An 18044-nucleotide genomic window follows, 5' to 3' on the forward strand; every position below is an offset into this window, starting at 1 on the left:
CCTCGGGACAGTCTGCACCTAGGGCCATGCTCTTGTGTGTAGTGGGACAGCAGAGGGCTTTGTGTCTCCCTGTTGCCCCCGGACCCTGTGACCCTCTGGGCTTCTGCCCTGGATGGTGTCCACCCAGTACTTGGGCAGACCCTGATGGCTTTGGTGGAAGCCCGTGCTCAGCCACATGCAGGGGCGGGAGGCCCCTCCCAGAGGGGGTTAAGCAAAATGCCAAGAGGCGGATGCATCTGACCTGCTGTGCTTGTGCACAGTCCCTGTCCAGGACACACACCGTGGGCTCAGAAGCCATAGCATGTGGCACCAGCTGTGTTCACAGTCTGCGGTGACTGCTGGTTAGACAGAGGTCATGGGAGCCCCTCTCTGCTGATTGGAGACCCCACCCCGCCGATTGGAGACCCCTCCTCACTATCAATGACTCCATCAGTGCTGACCATGCTGCAGTGGCCCACTGGCCGCCTGGCCCTGTGGAAGTGGGCGAGTCCCCTGGTGGCCTCGCACTCAGTCCGTCTGCTGCAGGCTGCCGTCTCTGCAGTTGCGCTCATGGGGCACTCGTGGCAGCCTCAGAGGGTCACTGCTACATCCGTGCTCCAGCCTGCTGTAGACAGCGAGGTGAGAAGTCCCTGTGAAGAGCTGGCTTTTCCCTGTGCCCAGGAGGCACCAGCAGCACTTGGCAAGCCCCAGAGCCAGCTCTGCTATGTTCCCAACCATCGTGCACACCGTGAAGCTTCTGTGTTCGCACCGTGGTAACAGAGGTCCCCTTCAGGTTGTCCTTATAAAGGTGGGGTCACTATCCGGACCTGACTGGCTGCAGAAGAGATTTCTGGCCTTGGTGAATAGTGCTGTCGTGAACACGGGTGTGCACATGTCTCTGGGACTTCTTTGTGTACATACCCAGAGTGGGATCTCAGGATCACATGGTTATTCTCATGTTTTAGGGGACCGTTGTGATTCCCACAGTGGCTACCCTATATTACATTCCCACAGCAAAGTGCAAGGGTTCCAGCTTCTCCACATCCTCACCGACACTTGTTGTGTTGTTTCTTTTGGTAGTGGCCACCCTGATTGGTGTGAGGAGGTTGGGAGGTTGTTTTTGTTTTTTAACCTCATTTTCACATGGGTGTTAAGTATCATTTGCCTGCAGCACCAAATCTATTTTTATCATTGAGGGCCGGCAGATTCCCAGAGGGTGTGCCTGCTGCACTGGTGACCAGAGATAGAGGCAGGGCACTCAGAGGAGGAAGAGCCGTGTAGCCAGTGGTCTTATTGCTGCTCTTATGACAGAGTGCTGGAGGGTGCCCCTCACACTTGCCTCAGACAGTTTCAGGACCTCACTGTGGCCACCCTGATCATCCTGAATTTTCACATCTCAGCTCCCAACTCCCAAGGGTCCTGTCCTCAGATCTCCAGGCTTAGTCAGGGTTACAATGCCACTGGCTGGTAAAAATGACCCAATCCATTCCATGGTAGCACATTTACATAATACTACTTATATTAGTAGTTGACATTTATTGTGCCAAGCAGTGTTATAAATGATCCAAGTACCTTTTTGTGGCCAACTCTGTCTTATGGATGGAAGCCAAAGGGCAGAGGGCTAAGTGGCCAGTCCAGGACTTTACAGTTGGTAAGGGTGGGCGCAGAGGGTGCAGCTGGGCCGCCAGGCTCCTGTGCCATGTAAACATGCCTCTCCTGGGGGAACAGATGGACAGGTCAGGGCTTGTCATGGCAGAGCAGTATAGAAGGGAAGGTGCACTGAGGTATGGACACAGAGAGATGAGGACAGCGTAGATGAACCAGAGCTTGTATTGGGGCCTTAACTCTACGGATCCCAGTCTGGCCAAGGGAGGGGCTGGGAACATGTCCTTGAGGAGGCTGGAATGTGCTCTAGGGGCTTCAGGGCCACCTTCTTTTTTGCTGAGGTGAAACCATCAAAAGAGAGAATCTTGCTGGGTACGATGGCTCACACCTGTAATCACAGTGCTTTGGGAGGCCGAAGTGGGAGGACCACTTAAGTCCTAGGAATTCAAGGCCAGCCTGGGCAACATAGCAAGACCCCATCTCTACAAAAAAATAAAAATAAAAAATTAGCTGGGCATGATGGCTCACACCTGTAGTCCTAGCTACTCAGGAGGCTGAGGTGGGAGGATCACTTCAGCCCAGGAGTTCGAGGCTGTAGTGAGCTATGATTGCACCATTGCATTGCAGCCTTAGTGACAGGGTGAGACCCTGTCTGCGAAAAAAAAAAAAAGGGAGATTCTGGGAAAACTGCTCTTGTTTGGGAGAACAATACTGAAAAATGCCTCCAGTAAAAAAATTTCGAAGATACAGGAAAGTTCCAAGAAGATACTTAAAATGCCCCTAAAATTCCACCTCCCAGAATTAGTTCTGACATTTTGGTGTCCCTCCTCCTGCAGGTCACTCTACCTGCATTTGTGGGTGGTGTTCTAGCCAGCCCTGGGTGTGCCCCGGGTGGCTCACCCGCAGGAGCAGGAGCAGGAGCAGGAGCCGCCAGGGTTAGGAGTCAGCCTGGGAGTGAGCGTGGAACGTGCCAGCCAGGCCATTCCTGGGTGTGACTTTTTATGACTGGTTTTTTTACATGAGTAAGCTCGCACTTAAGTGCTGTTTTATCTTCTCCTCTTTGCATTTAATAGAATGTTTATCTGTACTTGTCAATAAACATCGACTTGCATGGATTGTACTGCCGCATAGCATGCTATAATATTATTATTAATTTAACCTGTTTCTGATGGGTGCCTGTTTGTTTTTTGGTATTTTTTTCCCCCGAGATGGAGTCTTGCTCTGTCGCCCAGGCTGGAGTGCAGTGGCATTCTCTTGGCTCACTGCAGCCTCTGCCTTCTGGGTTCAAGTGATTCTCCTGCCTCAGCCTTTTGAGTAACTGGGATTACAGGTGCGAGCCACCACACCCAGCTAATTTTTGTATTTTTAGTAGAGATGGGGTTTTGCCATGTAGGCCATCCTGATCTTGAACTCCTGACCTCAGGTGATCTGCCTGCCTCAGCCTCCCAAAGTTCTGAGATTACAGGCTTGGGCCACCACTCCCGGCCCATCTAATGGTGCATATTTGGATGACAGATTTTTACTGATAAGGCATCATGGAGATAAACATCCCTGGGCAGGGCATCTCTCTGAGCTTGTGGGGTTGCTGAGGCCCCGGAAATACCCCTGTTAGACTCTGTAGACATCAGAGGCCAGTTTCCCTCTCCCCAGTGACTGTGGCTGGTCCTCTTCCCTGCCTGGGAAGATGTTAGCTGTTCGTCCTCCCAGCCCAGCTGCTGCCCCCGTGCAGGCTCGTGCCCTGGGTGGGTTTTGCAGCTGGACAGTAGCCACCCTTAGGGTCATAGTCAGTTGTCTCCCGCTAAAGCTTGGAGGGCATCTGACTCACCCAGTAAGTGGGGTCCAGGCCCCTCGTCACGGTGTGGATGTGGTTGGGGGCTGTCTGGAGGGTTTGCTCTTTGGCTGTTGGGGAGCAGGGGCGGATGCTTGAAGTTTCTCGCAAATGGGAGAGTATTGCTGAAAACTTCCTCTAGTTCTGAAATGTTGTGGTGTATGTTCTGAGTGTCCAGTAATTCCCCTCCCTGTGTGAAATAGTTCCAGAACTTTCTGTCACTTGCAGATGCTTTGGGCATGACTTGCCATCCCAGCCCGAGGCCTGCCCTCCTCAGCCAGGCTTGTGACCGCTCCCGCCCACAGAGCTGCCCGTCAGGGTTAGGCAGCAGCTTTGGAGGCTTTGGTATAGGTTTTAGGGTTACAGAGTTTGTAATGAGTTTTCTTGTTATGTGCATTTTCAGAGTGCTGCTATTTGGCACAGCTTGACCCCAAACAGAAACCCACAACTGCATTCTTCTGAGCACGTAACTGGCCGCTCCTCATCCACCATGTAGACTTCAGTTTGCAAACTGCTTAGTTTCTTTCCTGTGCTTTTTAAAGCTGGCAAAAAATTATCGCACCATGCGCTCTGGAATGGGCTGTTAGCAGCGTGCGCTTCTCTGAATAGCATGCTTCCCGGGCTTCCAGAGGTCGGATATGTCCCTCGGCCACTGTCACCCGACTGGGGCCCAGGAACCTGCTCTTCATGAAGTGCTCACCAGGCTCCAAGCTTGAGGTGAGCTTGAGATTCTGTTAAGAAAACGATTTGAATGAGCACAGTTCAGCCCAGGTGTGCTCAGGAACTTGCTTTGGCTCACTTGGGTTTGTGTCTGATGCAGGGTGGGGAACTTTGCTTTCCATAGCTGTAGTATCAGACACTGCCCCCTGCCCCCTGACACTGGTATGACTTCTGGAAGTTTCCAAGCCTTGCTTTCTTATCTGCAAAAGAGGGATGGTGACAGCAGTGGGTCCTGGCTCCTAGAGCAGCGGGAAGGGTTCCTGTAAGAAGCTGGCACCTGCTTGGGGTGTGGTGTGCTCAGTAGACAGCAGCTGCCGCCCCCACCAGCCCCTGCCACTGCTGTTGGTGGTGTCTCTGGGTGATCTGAGTTACTGTCTTCACGGCCCCCTCTCCTGGCCTCAAGAAGGCACTCGCCCTGATGGGGATGTTGATGCTCCCCTAGATGTCGTCTGCTTTGGGTGAAGCTAGGATTAGAGGCTTCTTGGCATCCAGAGTCAGCTGAGGTGGCCGCTGGCCTGGTACAGCTCCTGGTGGTGGGTCTGGGAGGGCTGACTGGGCAGGGAGGATAGGAGAGCCAGGCCACATGCCACTTCTGTCCAGTGCCCATGTCCAGGCTGTCCCATGGGTAACCTGCATTTGGGGAAGGAGCTGGGGGTTATGCTTGACTCTCTGCACTCTCGGACGAACCGCTTAGTGCCCTGTGACCCGAGGCCAGGAGTGAGCGTGGAAAGGGAGACCCCTGCCCCAGGGACCTATGTCCATCCTCTCTGTCTTCTGGACCTCTGGAGCAGTCATGCGGAGCCTGCAGTGGTGTGGTTGGCAGGGTCCAGGGGCCCTGAGGGACCGACAGGCGGAGCCCTAGAGAAGCCTGGCGCTGGCTGCTGACAAGGTGGAGACGAGGACCTAGTGGCTGCTTTGTTGCGTTCTTCCCCATGGCCAGCCCATACTGGGATCTGGTTTTCTGCTCTTCTGGGGGGTGTCTGTCACCCTGCCCCTGGAGGTGGGTTGGCCGTGTGCAGCATGGTCCTGTAGGTGGGGCCGGGGGTCATTGCCCTGGTTCAGGAGAAAGCGCTGTCTTGGAGATGGTGGGCCAGGCCATGTGCAGAGTGGCTGGGAGCTGGCCTGCGCTGTGTGACCTTGAGCAGGCTCCATGCCTGTGCCTCATTCTCCTCCTGACTGTGATGAAGGGGCCGGTTCCTCGTGGTTCTGAGTTCCTGCGACTGGATATCTGTAGCCCTGAGATCCATGCTGGCTGCAATGGAGGATGTGTGCCTCCCCTCTGCTGCCCGCCTGGCACCCTCTCTGGTGGCTGGGGCATAGCACTGGGCTCTTGGCAGGTTGTATGGGTCTTGACCTCGTCCCTCCGGTTCAGGTTCTCCTGCAGGGCCAGGGACTGTGTTTGGGCAGTGCTGGGCAGCATCAAATGTGAGGCCCAGAAAGAAGCTGCATGGGCCATGGCAGGGGCCGGCTGGAGCTGGTGGCCAGTGGTGGTCCTCAACTTGTGACCACTGAGGTAGTTGGGAAGAGCCTGCCCAGGAAATCGTTCAGTGTGGGGGCCGTATCCCTCCATGACATGTCAGCTGTGGTCAGATGGCAGCAGCGTGCCCTCAGTGACACATGCAGGTGAGAAGGGCCTGGGTGTTGGAGCCAGCGTCTCAGGTCAGCCGTAAGCCACCCACGCCTGCAGGGTGGAGCCCACCCCTCAGGGTTAGGCAGGCCCTCTACAGTGGTCACCCTAGTGGTGAGTGCATCCCTGGGGGAAACACATCTCCTTTCTGGGCCCTACAGGAGACAGAGCAATGGCCAGGTAACCCCCGTCCTGGAGCTCTCAGACCTGGAAGACGACTGTGTGTGGGGCAGTGAGTGACGATGACTCACCAGCTCCTCCCCACGTGTGACCCGTGTCGCACACATTCTGAATCATCTGGAAGGCGACACACTGCTGGCAAAATGAGAACCCCCACATGCTGTGGAACTGGCTGCTTGCTGGAAGGACAGACACCGGGATGGGGCTTTGTGGGGCCATAGACCCTTAGGCTTGGGTACTTTGAAGTCAGTCCCACTAAATTGCACTTGCAGATGCTGCTGACCAGAGTTGGAGAGGGGGTTCCAGGTTAATAGGACCAGGTTCCTCTTAGCAGTGCAGTGAAACGTGAGTCAGGTCTGTTCCCATTTTGGGGCTGCAGAGTGAATCCTGAAATTGGGGGTTTGCTTGACTACTTCAGTGGGGAATTTCTCCCTGGGCTCCTTTCACACTGAGAGGGCAGCCGAGGTCACTCCCCAGGCCCCGGCTGTCTTGGGGAGGCAGGGGCTGTGGTTTTCTGATACAGGCACCTCACGGGGATCACACTGCCTCCTTAGTCCATATGCACTTGACCCTCTTCCAGCATCTACGGCAATTTGGGGTTGGATGGACCTGAGTGACTGTATCATTTCTGACTCCCCAGGAAGGGGATTGAAGAACCGCCTCACTTGGGCTGGAAGCATCTGGAAGAGAGGAGAAGAAATATCATTTCCCTTGCACTGCAAGGGAGGAAGAATTTAGTGAGTCGAACGTGGGGATTGACTAAAATTCATTAGAGTAGAGTGAATCAACCTCTGACCCAGTACTGGGCTCGTGACATTCAGCTAGAGGGTCATTTGGTGATTTGGAAATAGAGATTTATTGAAATTCTGGCCATCCGCATGGGCAGTAATTGTCCTAGTGGCAAAGAGGAAACTCACTGGGGACAGGTTTAGGGCACAGGTGTGGCCTGCAGTGTTTGCTCCTTACCATCATAGCCGGGTGTTGTGGTTGTCACATTGTCTATTTTTAGCACGTTTGTGGCGCTGGTACCTGCCCACAGTGACCACTTGGTCTGCTGCTGATGGGAAGTGAGTTGGTTTGGTTCAAATATGGTTAAGAAGTAGCAGAGTCTCAAAATAATGAGCTTAGTTGAAGTTGCTTCCTCTGATACTGAGGTCGAGGGAGGTTCTCATGGCCTCTGAGGGGCTTTGGGGGCTAGTGGATCAGGTCGAGGCTGCGTGCATCTGGTGTCTGCACACGATGGTAAGACAGAGTTTAAGGTCAGTACTGAGATGGGAACTGACAGCCCCAGATGATGAAATGACGAACGTCCTTTTGTTTTCCGCCAGGAGTGAGGCAAAGCTGGGGCCTTCGCAGAGCTGTGGCTGGAACTTGGGGTTCTCTGGTGGGTTTGCCACGCTGGAGCTAAGGCTGGCAAAAGCCATGTCATGGGGAGGAGGCCCGGATAGTGAGGGAGAGCCCCCTGTTGACTCGGTCCCCTGTTGACTCTATTCTGGTTACGAGCTGTGGTCATGCTGTCCTAACTTTGTAATTGAGTGTATATATTTAAGGAATCACTCAAGATGAAAGCATGGAAAGTGGCATTTTGTGGTTTTGAGTCTTAAAAAAGAAATTCCCACTTGGACTGGGGCCTGTCCCGAGGCTCCTGGGCCTATCCCCTCATGCCGTGCCTGCACCGTGGCATAGCGGGCATGGGCCTATTCCCTCATGCCGTGCCTGTACTGTGGCACAGCAGGCATGGGCCTATCCCTTCATGCTGCGCCTGCACCATAGCACAGCGGGCATGGGCCTATCCCCTCATGCCGTGCCTGCACTGTGGCACAGCGGGCAGGCCTCTGGCGCCTTTGCAGCTGGGCTGAGTCTGGGGGCAGCAAGGGAGGAAGATCCGGCCTGGAGGGGGTCCAGTCCCCTGGAGAAACTGCATGCGCTCCCCCTGTGGACACTTGGTGAGGACCAGGGGTACCTCTGAGTGCAGGGCACCTCCGCAGGCTGCCTAGAGACCTGAACCAGCTCAGGGTTCCGGATGGTTCTGGCGGATTTTGTGATGCCTTCACTGCTAGCAGATGGCACAGAGAAGGAGCCATTGTTTCTGGAGGGCCTGTCTCTGCCCTGGTGTCCCTGGAGGAGGAAGCTGTTGGCCCAGGGCAGGCGGAGCCTCAGCACAGCTGGAGAGCACCGTGCCAGTCATGGTCCTGGGGTCACTGTGGCACCCAGGAGGGCATCTCAGCTCTCCCAGTGGATCTAGATGCTTGTTGCATTTTTCTGAGCCTGTTTTTCCTCTTCCCAGCAGTGCCGTAGAACCTGTCTCCAGTGGGGCACGCTGGGGGAGGGGGCGGATGCACAGCCAGTAGGGCCACAGGGTCATGCTTTCAGGACCCCCGCCCCTGATGTCAAGGCAGCAGGCCTGTAGGCCGCCCTTGCCCAGGCCTCTCGAACACTGGGATTCAGTCAGATGTCAGATACGAGGGTTAGTGAGGAGCCCGCCAGGGAGCTATGAACATGGGAGATGTGAGCAGCCCTGTCCCAGCCGTCAGGGCCGTGTGCTGCTTCCAGGTGACTCACAGCCTGACCCTTGCAGAACCCAGTAGAACAGTCACTTCCTCACCTTTGCCTTATGGAGGGTGTTAGTTATTCTTCCTGCTTACGTTTTCCCCCGAGAGTCCTGAGAGTGAAGACCTGCTGAGGGGAGGCATCTGTTCCCAGAGGGCGGGTTCGAGGTTGCCCTGGCCTTCGAGCTGAGCCACAGTGGACAGCCAGGATTTCAGTGGGTGGGTGTCAGGGATGGACTGAGGACATACCTGGGAGAGGTGGCAAGGCCTGGGTAACACTGGGAAAGGCAGGAAATCTGGTGGATGCAGGCCAGTTCTCAGTCCTGGCTACTGGTTACATGGGCTGTTCTAAAACCGGACAGACCCTGGCCTCGCTGGGGAGCTGCTGAATCAGAATATTTGGGGGCTGGGTCTAGATAGGTGGTGTATTCTCGATGTTCCGTAGAAAGAGGGGAAAAATGCACACCTAGCAAGTTGTAGGGCTTCCTTTGGGGATACTAGATTGGGGGCTGGGACCTGCCTCTGCAAGCCCTGGGGAGAAAGAGGAGGCTTTGGAGCAAGATAATAGTATGATGTGAACTGCCTTGTAAGAAATAAGCATGACAGCTGTGTGTAGGAGGACCAAGGGCCGGGGTGGCACAGGGGACTTAAGAAGGTGGAGCTCTTCGAATGCAGTGTCATTCCCTTCCGGGGAGCGGGAGCCAGGTGGAGGCCTCACAGGAGGGATGGTGGTATGAACCGTGGGCGTGAGGGAAGTGGGAGACACTGGGCAGAGGTAGGAGGAGGACAGAAAGAGGATGCCCCGGGGGCCAAAGCCAGGCAGGACACAGTGAGGAAGGCAGTTAGTAGGGTTCCAGAAGGGTCCTGGTCAGAGAAAGGAAATGCTCAGGAATTAAGGGGGCAGGGTTCTGAAAAAAAAGGACTTGAAGGAATTTGGAGTGAGGGGATGGAAGCATCTTGGATTTAAATCATTTCAGACTCATTGAACTGAGGTTAGTAGTAAAAGCTAATGTGGTGGTCGTGGACTTTAGAAAGAAACTTCAATTTAGGAATAAATCATGGAGTTAAACCACCATGGTTTAATGGGGATTGATGTTGATCGAGGAAACCCTATTTGCTCCCACACCTTGGTGTGGGCTGCCATTGTGGGGATAGTGCCATTTTGTTGCTTGTTTGTAACATTGTGTTTAACGCCCATGCCTTAAAGTCCTCATTTGTGCAGTCTCATCTCTGGTGGTAGGGTTGTGTCCTATCCTCTCCCAGGGAGGTAGCTGGGGGGAGGAGGAAGTGCTGAGGAAGTAGTGGAGGGAGGGGAGTTGCTGAGGGAGTAGCTGGGGAAGGTGAAGTACTGAGGGAGTAGCTGAGAAAGGGGAGGTGCTGAGGGAGTAGCTGAGGGAGGAGAGGAACTGAGGGAATAGGGAGGGGGGGAGGTGCTGAGGAAGTAGCTGAGGGAGTGCAGATGCTGAGGGAGTGGAGGTGCTGAGGGAGTAGCAGAGGGAAGGGGGGTGCTGAGGGAGTAGTTAAGGGAGGGGAGGTGCTGAGGGAGTAGTGGAGGGAGGGGAGGTGCTGAAGGAGTAGCTGAGGGAGGGGAGGTGCTGAGGGAGTAGTGGAGGGAGTGGAGGTGCTGTGGGAGTAGCTGAGGAAGGGAAGGTGCTGACAGAGTAGCTGAGGGAGGGGAGGTACTGAGGGAGTAGCTGGGGAGATGAAGTACTGAGGGAGTAGCAGAGGGAGGGGAGGTGCTGAGGAAGTAGCTGAGGGATAGGAAGGGGCAGAGGCCTGTTCTAGGTCACATAACTGGGATGTGGCAGCATGGGAATCTGAACCAGGCAGGCTGGCCTCACAGCCGGCACTGTAACCATCACAATATGCTTCCTCTATAGTTGGGGGAGAAATTAAGAAGCAATTGAGGTTTCTAATAGACTTGAAAGAAGCATAAAAAATGTTTCAGCTGGCCGGGCACAGTGGCTCATGCCTGTAATCCCAGCACTTTGAGAGGCCGAGGCAGACGGATCACCTGAGGTCAGGAGTTTGAGACCAGACTGACCAACATGGAGAAACCCTGTCTGTACTAAAAATACAAAATTAGCCAGGCATAGTGGCACATGCCTGTAATCCCAACTACTTGGGAGGCTGAGGCAGGAGAATCTCTTGAACCTGGGAGGTGGAGGTTGCAGTGAGCCAAGATCACGCCATTGCACTCCAGCCTGGGCAACAAGAGTGAAACTCCGTCCCCCCCAAAAAAAAAAATATTTGAGCTCGGTGACTTGTATTTTATAGCAAAGATCGTATTACTTTGCAAAAATGACTTCAGCTCAACTAACTGAGAACTTCATTCAAGCGAGTCAAATGAAGATAAATCATGGAAATTATGTGTGATTAATTCCCAGTAAAAGGAAGCAAAGCTGTCAGCGTGATCAGTAGATGCCCTGAGCCTCTGTTTAAGAAAGGCGGGAGAAGAACACATTGCTGACAGTCTCTAAAATGGTTATACAGGTTGTAATGACTATTACAGTAAGATCCCAGCACTCGTGTCTTCTGTACTAACTTTATTAAGAGATTTCATCAAAATGGAGATTTTCAAGAACAGCAGACAGACATGATGGAACCATGGAATCTCCCTGTGCCTGTTTCCCAGTGCCCTCTGTGTGGTGCCTAGACCTCTGTAACATCACTGTGGACATCCCAGACAGAAAAGGTTCTTGGCCAGGCACTGCTGGTGGTTAAAGAAAACTGAACTGTAAGTGGAAAATTGGAAAGGATTTGAATGTCCCACATTATGATATTTAATGATGGAATATTGCACAGCCGTGACAGGCTGCTGAGGGCACCGTGTAAGAAACAGCACGGGGATGCGCTCGCGTGGTCCTCAGGGCAGAGACACACGGGACCAGGACGTGACCCGCACGGGCCCTCTCCCTCCACCAGCCCATAGGCTCCAGCCTCTCTCTTGAACTTCAGGTCTCCTCTTGCATGGCTGCCAGCCTGCCTCTCCCACCTCCCGTGTTACAGAGCCAGCAGGGCACCCTGTTCCCCGCTGTCCTGTGCAGTTGCTGTGGCCTGCCCTCCCCAAGCCAGAAACCAGGGACTGGGAGTCTACAGTCTTTATTTGACTCACACCTTCACCCCACACCCTCCAGTGGTGACTGTTGAGTGAATGAGTCAGAGTTCCTTAGAATGAGGAATTCCAACAAAATGCCAAAAAGACCAGAAATGTATGTCATGTCTGTCAGCTGTTCTCAAACATTTCCATTTTGATGAAATCTTCGTCTTAGTAAAGTTAGTACAGAAGACACCTGAGCTGGAATCTTACTTTAACCAGTGTTATAACCTGTATAACCTTTTTAGAGATTGTCAGGAATGTGTTCTCTTGCCTTTCTTGAATTTTTCAAATTTTCTACAATTACTGCATTTTACTTTTGATATCAGATTTAAAATATTTTAGTTAGAAAACCACATGATTAAGGAAATAATTCAAATAGTTCTAAAGAATCCAAATAGTGAAAAATGAAGCACACTCCTTTCGCAGATCAAATTCTCTCCATAGGCATCCCCTGCCAGCAGGTTCTTGATTAAATTGTGATCTCTTCAATCATCCCTCTGATGAACCTGTGTGCACACCCATTCACACACACACACGGTCACACACCATGTGCCTGCACAGGTGGAAACACTACACACATTTTTGGGAACCTTACTTTTTAGTGAACAATGGATCTGGGGTGCCGTTTCATACAGTTGCAGCTTTATTCTTTTTAACGGTTGCGTAGTATTCCATCCTCTGGAATGTGCTGTAATTTGTATAGAAAACGTTCTGTGCTATGTCTGTGTGTACCGATGTACATAGACGCACACACACGAATGGACTTCTGGGTGTCTTTGGAGTTTACCTGTTGAGTGGCCTTGTACCAGTCGTCTTGCACACATGGGGGTATATCCACACTGAGTTCTTGGTAGAGAACTGCTGGGTCAGAGGTTCTGAATGGAGCTTCTTGGCAGATGTTGCCCAGCAGGGCGCGGGAACGTGTCCTCCAGGCCCTCTCTGTGCACTTTGTAGCCAGCCTTTCTCATGGGTGCCCTGCTCAGCAGAGTGTAATGGTATTGTGTTGTAATACGCATGCCCACGCCATCGGGGTGTGTGCTGGAGTGCCAATGGAAGGTCCCCCATTGCTCTCTGCCCCTGGAACTTCTTTACTTGCTTCTGGGCCAGGATGAGGAGATTGAGCAGAAGGGGCTCACAGCCCCCTCCGCGTCCACAGCCACAGCAGTGCTGCCTGTCACAGTGTTCCTAAGCTCTGCTTCCAGGAGTCTATGTGGACCTGGGGAAGCCCCGATCCCCCGTGTGTGCAGGAGGAGGCTGGTGGAGCCCACAGTCCCTGGCAGTAGGGGGTGTTGGATATGCTAATAGCTGCACCATGCTTGTTATATCTCTCTGAGTCTTCTTAGCTAGGCAGGTGTAACTAGCTTCATTTCACAGGTGGTAAGAATGATAGTTAATGCCTCCTAGTGCTTAAACAGCATCCGGCACATCACCTAGGAAAGCACTAGGAAACATTAACTGTGATTAGTCACGGATCCTCAGAACCAGATGAGGCAGGCAGTATTAGTGTGCCCACTTTTTGAATGAGGAAACAGAGGCCCAGAGAGGCTCAGTAACTTCCCCCAGTAACACACAGCTTGGAGAAGCCGGGACTGGAACCCAGCAGAGGCCCTTGCTCTTGCTTCATCCCACTTGTCTCCTCTGTGTGCTGAAGAACACCAGGTCCCTGCTTAGGGAGGACGCCCAGAAGGCGAGGTCATGTCTGCAGGATGGAGGCCAGATGAAGGCACTGCCTGTGGCTCTGTGCTGCTGCCATCAACGTCCACTAAATACCTGTTCGCAAGGCCTGGGCGTTGGAGCCCCACACTCTCCTGCACTATTGGGGGTGCACCAGGAGAGGGTGTGAAGGCCATGAGAGGGAAATGCTTCTCTCTCTTCTAGTTAATTTCATTGCTTTTTGGTGAACAGGCCATTGGATTCTTTTTACCTGTGCTGTCAGGAGTTGGGAGGTCTGAGATAAAACAGCACGATGAGTAATTACATGAGAAGTGTGGGTTTGCATTTTTCAGCCAGGTCACTCATAACTGTGGGGTTGCATGCTGAGGAAGAAGAAACAAACCCTGGTCACGTCGGGTGAAGGCAACGTGGGGCTGGGGCCTGGGCAGTTCACTAAGAAAGGAAGTGTGTTCCCACTCAGCAGCCTTGGGGCTGGCAGCTGTTTTTGGAGGCTAGATGTGAACCCCCAGCTGGGAGGCAGGACGCGAGGATGCCGGGGTTCAGGTGGAGTTGTTGGAGGCGATTGAGATGAGACGCCAGACCTGCTGACATTTGTTGTTGGATGCCACAAAATTATCGCGAATATGATACATGTCTTAAACCTCAGGATGAGCAGTTCTGGGTCTTTATTAAAGTGACAAAGGCTTATTTCTTTTCTAGAAAATAGGAGTTTTTCAGTTTTTTTTTTTGAGACGGAGTCTTTTTCTGTCACCCAGGCTGGAGTGCAATGGCGTGATCTCAGCTCACTCCAACCTCCACCTCCTGAGTTCAAGTGATTCTCCTGCCTCAGTCTCCCAAGTAGCTAGGATTACAGGCACCTGCCACCATACCCAGCTAATTTTTGTATTTTTTTTTTTAATAGAGATGGGGTTTTGCCATGTTGGTCAAGCTGATCTTGAACTCCTGACCTCAAGTGATCCACCTGCCTTGGCCTCCCAAAGTGTCAGGATTATGGATGTGAGCCACAGCGCCCAGCCAGTTTTTCAGTTTTAAAAATCCTTAATATTCACATTATTTACCTAAACCTCTTATTTTTGTATGAATCCCTGCCGTTGTTGCCTTGAACTGTTTTTTTTGGCACAGTCCCTGGGTGGCCGCTGTCCCCTTTCCCTCCTGTGTGACAGGAAAGCCTCGTGGGAACAAGCGATGTGGCACTTTGCAGGTACCCACAGCAGCGTGGGCTTTCCCTCTTTGCTTGTCCAGCAGTTGTGCCCAAATGCCCAGCCCTACCCCGAGAGTTTCAACAGGAAATGTCAGCGTCAGATCCTGGGTGGATGTGGCCTTTCCCAGGATTCTCATAGCTGCTCATGTGAACATACTTTTGCTTATAAAATTGGCCATAAGAGCCATCCACTGCTGGAGGGAAGACCCCAGTGTCAGTCTCTGGAAGCTCCGCTACGGTGGGGCCTGATGAATCGTGGTCATTTCTGATCACTGCCCGCGCAGTTCATTTGCTAACCTCAGGTGTCTGCTCAGGGTTCAGAGGATGTGTCGGCCCCAAGGGACTGGGGGACCGGATGTTGTGTGCCAGGATGGCCGTGTCTAAGGTTCTGCTCCCGGGGGAGGGGTGTGCAGGGCGTCTGGAGAGGAGGGAGCTGTCCAGTGAGGGGCCTGGGTGGGAGGGACCAGGGCTTTACACCTGCGTTTCCAGGGAGAGCCGCCTCTTTCCCAGCTGGCTTCAAAAAGAGAGCCGTGATCATATAAGCTCTGAAAGCACAAGGCAAACAAAAAAGAAATCCTCCTCACCACAGAATATGCTGGAGTCTGATTCCGAGGTTTAACAATTACGTGGTTCCCGTATTAATAGAATCATGGAGGGATCAGCGTCGGCTCCTGAGCGTCTGCAGTCCTGCACGTGGCTCTGGTTTTGCGATTCTGATTCTCTTGATCTAACTGTTGGTGCTGTTACTGTGCCCCGTGATTGCTGTCTTGAGGCTGATCTCCCACACTGCAGAGGAGCGACAGCCATGCTATGGAACCTTGCCACACCACAGTGGACGTCGTTCTGTTTGGCTGAAAATCAACCATCCAAAAATAAAGGAAGATGAACAGCTCTTTGATTCTTGTAATTATGCTATATGTGTTTCTGCTTTTTCCTTCTTTGCCTCATGAAGATGAATTTTATAGAATACATATCTGGAGCTAATAGACAATTAGATCGTACTTTTTTGGTTCACGGACTCTGCTAACTGAAATGGCTTATTTTGCAAGAAAGTGCACCTGGTCAGGTCCTGGGGCTCATCTCCAGCACCGGGTGACGGGCTGGGCTGCACTTCCCCTCTGTTCGTGGGTGGGCGGTTTCACAGCCCCTCCCTCCTGTCTTTCCCAGCACATACAAGCCAAGCTGATCCTGCATCTGAGGAAGTCTAGAAGGTTTAAACTCACAATAATTTGTTTTCAGTGCCTTTCTAGGAGTGTTGCTGAGTTTAAGTGGATGGACAATTTAAGGGCTTAAATAGCCTGGTTTCCCATTATTTTCACAGCAAAGATTTCTGAAGACTTCTTTCTAGAAACGACTGGAAAGTTTCAAGAGGCGTAAGATACAGGTAAAACCGCTTTATTCATGATCTGTAATTTCAGTGGAGCAGAGTTGGTAATGTGTAGAGGCCTCAGCTGGATCTGGCAGGTGATTGGTTGCTTGGTCCCTTGGTCCCTGGGTATCCCGTGGGGCAGAGCTTCAGACTTGGCTGCCATCCCTTGGGCCCAGCATGGGGAGGTGGCTGCTGGGCACCCGCAGTGACGGTCTGCCTCTGTTCTTGCTCTGCCACTGCTTGTCCCTGCTCCCCGTATTCTTCCCTGCTCTCTCGGCCTCTCCTCCCACTGGGTCTTGGGCTTGTGGCAGCTCTGTGGCCGTTGGCCCCGGTGCCCACACCAGAAAGCTTACTTTCTTCTTTTGGAGGGTGCGGGGAGGTGGCTGGCAAGGTGTGGTGTAATGAGAGGGCTCTCCAGGTCACCCTCCTCAGATTTGGGCCATTTTGTGATTAATCTTAATTTTGGTCCATTCCAAGCCATGCAATTTCCGTTTCAGAGGAGAGAGAAATAACCAGCTTAATTTGTAAAAACAAAAGTAAAACCCCCATCTGTCCTTCATCATTTTCATCCTACTCAAGTATCATGAATGGGCCCCTACAAGGTTTTTTATTCTGCTGGCTTTTAAAAGAGTCCTGCTGCCAGCGTAGACTTTCATGGTTCCTGTGCATGGCACCGTGATGAGAGCTCATCTTGCCAGTTAGATGGGGCGGCTTTAATGAGCACAGTGACACTGCCAGGCAGACAGCACTTTCTGTGCTTATTGGCTGGATATCTTATCTGGTCCACTGGGGTGGGAGCTCTGTTTTCTTACATTTGTTAAATCACTTTATTTATTAGGAGTTGGCACTTGTCTTACAAGTATTTTTTTTGCTAGTTTCTTTTTCCTCCCTTAAGTCATTTGTCTTTGAGTTTTGCTTTTTGTTGGTCTCTTCATAAAAAAAATATTTTGGAATCTTTAGCTATAAGGTAATTGAAAGCAGGGACAGTTTTATCCGCTCTGTGCTGTATTAAGCAGTGAGAGAATTCCATTGTGAGAGCCCAGGAGGACTGGCTCCTTCTGTTATTTTTTACTTTGCTGTCACAAAAAGCATGAAGTATATATGGGGAAAGGAAGCCACTTCTCATTTTTTATGTGAGTAAAAAAAGGGTCAAAGGTATGGCAAGAAATAGTCACCTAAGCCAAGAAATGGATTAGCATGTGAAAAATTGCATTATACACAGCTCCACACACTAATGTGGTGGGTTTCAATTTTTGGTCCTACTGACTTGAGTGTAGCATGGATGAAACAGTCTCTTAATGAATTAAATTTTTTTACAGAAGCAGTATAAAAGTGTGATTCATTTTTTAAAAAACAAAGAAAACTTGAGTTCCTGGCTGTTCTCCTCCTCCTTACAAGCAACACTGTTAACAGTTGGCTGTCTGTCCATGTTCATATGTGTGCATGTGTGTCTGGTATCCGTGTGTCCCTGTGTGTGGGAAGGTGTGTTCTTGTGAGTCTGTATCTGGTGTTTGTGCATGTCCATGTGTGCCCGTGGCTGTGTGTGTATGTGTATTGTGTGTAGACTGACGCATCCTCTATTGACATGGGTGGGTCGTGCCTCATGTGTTGTTGCTCTGCACCTGTCTTTGGTGTGATGTGCTCACAGGCGGTTTGTGTAGATCAGCTTTAGTCTTTGTAATGGTGGTGTCTTCCTTGCCTGACTGTTAACCAGCCCCTCATTGAGGAGCATCCCCTTCGGTTGCACATTTTACTGTCACAGCACGGCAGGGTGGCCCTCCCACACATCGCTTTGCACGTCTGCAGCTGTGCACACATAGTTTGCTGCCCAAGAGTTGCCAGGGGATCAGAGTGTGCAGACATCTGGATAGTTCAGAATTGCACCCGGAAGTCCTTTACCCCACACCTTCCCAGCCCTGGCTAGCAGCAGACTTCGAAATTTCAGCCTGCTTTGTGGACAATACATGGGTATTTTATTTTAATTTACATTTGTTTTGTGGAGTTAAGCACCCTTGGAATTATTTTTGAAGTTCGAAAAGTTTTATAAGAGGCGAGAAAATTAAGAATACAAATAAAGTCCACTTAAAGCACAACTTTTCTATATAGTGTCTTTTATGTAATTTTGCCCTCCCTGCAGGTCAAGCTCTGGGGGACGGAAGCACCAGTTTTAGTGTCCTGTCAAAGGCTCTACCAGTGTAAATGGTGACCTTTG

General features: G+C 51.7%; 1 protein-coding gene across 1 annotated transcript in view; it reads left to right on the forward strand.

The window, feature by feature from the left end:
• Positions 1–18044, forward strand: part of SEMA4D (sema domain, immunoglobulin domain (Ig), transmembrane domain (TM) and short cytoplasmic domain, (semaphorin) 4D) — an 81094-nt gene that overhangs the window by 2698 nt on the left and 60352 nt on the right. The window contains exon 2 of the mRNA XM_011975184.1: positions 15785–15847. The gene's annotated coding sequence lies outside the window, so the exon portion shown is untranslated. The remainder of the gene's footprint in view (positions 1–15784; positions 15848–18044) is intronic.

This window comes from Mandrillus leucophaeus, unplaced genomic scaffold (assembly GCF_000951045.1).
Source record: "Mandrillus leucophaeus isolate KB7577 unplaced genomic scaffold, Mleu.le_1.0 Scaffold152, whole genome shotgun sequence".
NCBI classification, from domain to species: Eukaryota; Metazoa; Chordata; class Mammalia; order Primates; family Cercopithecidae; genus Mandrillus; species Mandrillus leucophaeus.